The following is a 3458-nucleotide window of genomic DNA, read 5'->3' on the forward strand; positions in this document are numbered from 1 at the left end:
AGAAGTGGCTACATACAGGGGACGGTACCGCCATCTAGTGAACACTGCAAGAACTAAACGAGAGGTGGCTACATACAGGGGACGCACAGCCCACGCCTTAAGGAGCTTTGCCCCTAAAAATAACCTCGCAGGAACTCCATAATAAAGCCACAAATCGGCTTTAAAAAAACCCCCAAGACAGCCGCAGAAACTCGGTAACAGCAGTAAATAAATACTACCGTGGCGGCCACCATAAACCTTTGAATGAGCTTTAAAAATAACTCTTAGAAAGCGCCGGGAAAACTTTGTTTAGGCAGTAAAAATTTACTCTCTCTATACTCGCTGAAAACCTCACTGGGGTAAATAATTACTACTCTCCCTACGTTCGAAAACCCAGTTAGCACGAGAGTAAATTTTTACCTCGGTAGTAGGTGGTAAAAAAAAACCCAGGAACGGTAGTGCGCTAGAGGACAAATGGTTTACCCCGTTTTTGGGGTTATTTCAGGTCATTTTTGTTTAGTGTGTAGGCTTGCATATACATTTTTGCCTCAAAAGGCAAGTAGGCCTTTTGAAAGAAAAATGTACCTGAAAAGGCTTACGAAAGCTTAGTAATAAACTAAATTATGCTAAAATTACATAGTATGCATTCTGAGAGACATTTATGACGAGGTAGCAGACGCCCTAGTATCAGAAAGCTCCAGTTTCGGACGCATTTAGGAGGGGTTGGAAAAACCACCAGAACTTTTTAACCGCTTGAGCTATCAAAATAATTATTTCTTCTAAATATTCTAGAATGAACAGGAAATGTAACAATATTAACTTTAAAAACTGCTTTTTTTAGTCAATTGGTTTTTGAAGGTGGTGACCTACCTTAAGCCTGTCATGAACTTTATTTTCTGTAATAACTTGATGTTGGGAGGCTGTCGCACAAGGATGCCTGTGTCCATGCAGCGAAGAATGGTAAGAGTAGAGCCAATCGCAAGTTGTGCAACATCAAAAGGTTCGCGAAATACCTACAGCAGCTGGGGAGAATCGGAGCGCTGCGACGGTCACAGTCCGTCTGCTACGAACGAGTTGAATAGTTCGGTATGTGGCACATTAGAAATTTCAAGGGCACAGATGGCATCGGGGTCACGGCCACTTGAATCTTGCTGCATAGTAAAAATTTGTCCTCTGTCACGGGCATGCATGCATTAAAGATATTCACCTTTCAAAAGTTGGATGGGATACGGAAGGAGGTTGATGAGGTAGTAAGCGCTGCAGTGCTTCCAGTAGTAAAGGCGAGGGTCCAATAGGGCATGAGTTGTTCGCGGCTTAGGAAGAGACTTTATGGTTCAAAGAACGCAGCCTCATCACAAATGGTGGCGCAGGGCATGGGGAGCAAAACAGCTGCAGTGAGGGGAATTAGAGTATCTTTTTTGACGACCGTGGCTGTGTTCCGATTCTAAGACAGCATCGTAGACTGTCTACGCAGACAGCTTACAAGGCAGCGCCGAGCCCATGTTCTCCGAGAAATGGAACACGTCTGGACGGTTTCTACGTGACGAGGTTCCACCTCACGTCGAGAAGAGAAAGCCAAAATAAACAAACGTAACTGTTGATTTTTTTAGCTTATTTTGAGTTAAAATTCCAGAAAAATTTAACTTTTCTCACATTGAGTGTCTTAATTGGCGCTTGTGTGCAGATGACTATTCCGGTGAAATCTGAGCTATCTGAGCAAATTGCTGAGCCACAATCTTGTTTGGACAGCAAAGTAGCCTGCATCGAATTTTTCTACGATGCGGCCTTCTCGAAGCGGTCTATTTGCCGGCTGCGTGAGAATTGGAATCGGACGTAATATGGCTGCCGTCCACTTAGCCGTCTATGGTGAGTATTGAAACCACCCCAGTTTGTGTGCGGCTTGCTGAGTAGCGCTCTATGATTAGTCGTACAAAAAGAAGAGTTCAAGGTCAGACCTAGCACAATCACTAACGGCATGATTACAAGATTTAAAGAAATCCTATACAGCCGAATAGAACGTCGTTATGTCGGGCGAGCGAGATGATAGGACGTTGAACTCAACCATGTAGTGGTCCTTCGCGATGATCAGTCGGGCAGCGCAGGTGGCTACAGACCGAAAAGGTTCTCCTTTCGCTATATGAAGGGACATCACACCAAAACGCATGGTCACTTTTCAAAGCTCGTGACAAAGTTTAGCGTCTAGGTCGCGGGGTCAAATCCTGGCGGTGGTCGCTGTATTTTAGACGGAGGCGGAAATGCTCTAGGCTTTCGAGCTCAGATTTGGGTGCACGCTCAAAAACTCCGCGTGATCAAAATTACCGGAGTCCTCCAATATGGCGTCTCTCATATTCTTGCGGTGGTTTTATGTAGGTAAACCCCACACATCAAAGTTTGGCGTCTAAAACACAAACGGAAGTATCGGTATCTACAACAGCTAGTGTATGCATTGATGCCTTCTGCAAAGTATAAGGTTCGCGCATCAACCTGACGTACTTCCTCCAGATGGCCATGGCACCGGTGGCTGTACACGACATCGACAACTTCACCGGATCATGCGGGAACGGACAGTCCCCGTTCATAAGAGCCATCGCCACAGGCTCCAGTTGACTTCTTCAGTGGCGTCACTGACGGAGTCCTGGCTGACTCATTCAGTGACGACGTGTGACGCGTTAGGATGGATAAACTGCCACTAGCATGACAAACGTATGAAGTGGCACTGCTCAGCAGTGAGCTCGCGGATCTCGGAGTTTTCTGAGGGGAAAAGACTGAAGCTTGGGACGGATTATTTATTTATTTATTTAACAATACTGTAGGTCTTCTGCAGACCCATACAGAGGTTTCTTTCTGCAGACCTATTGTGCAGTGCTTGAGTCTTGAGCGATGTATGAAAATAAATAAATAAATACATAAGTGAATGAAAAAAATTGAGAGGAACATTTTTTTATGACAACTCCCGTTCGCACAAGAAAAAATTACAAGCAACCGTGGGCGTGACGACAAAAATCAAGTGAGCAATTGAAACCCACAGAACACGCTTGCTCCTGTTTACCTGCAGCATACTTAAATGAGGAAAAGCAGAAATCTCGTCAAAAACGTCAATAAGTACCGTTTGAATACATCGAGATTGAAGTTACTGAAATTCAAACACGAATTTCATATTTTCGAGATAACTTGGGGTACGATGACAATTTTTTTTCGCGCTTGCAAAAATGACTCTTCAGACGTTTTGCAGTATATTATAGCCACCAAGAGCGCTCACTGTACAGTAGCTGGCGCGCAGTCAAATTGCAGTGATTTTCACAATGATTTCCTCCCTGATGGCAAAGTCTGAGCAGTTAATATTTCCGAGTGGCAGCCATATCAAATACTGAGAAACAACAGAAAATTAGTCGAATATCTAATCTCCACTGTAGATGAATGCAGGTGTGCGATCATAAACATCGCAAAAACAAAATATGGGGATGAAAAGCTGACAAACG

Source organism: Rhipicephalus microplus, chromosome 10 (genome assembly GCF_043290135.1).
Source record: "Rhipicephalus microplus isolate Deutch F79 chromosome 10, USDA_Rmic, whole genome shotgun sequence".
Lineage (NCBI taxonomy): Eukaryota > Metazoa > Arthropoda > Arachnida > Ixodida > Ixodidae > Rhipicephalus > Rhipicephalus microplus.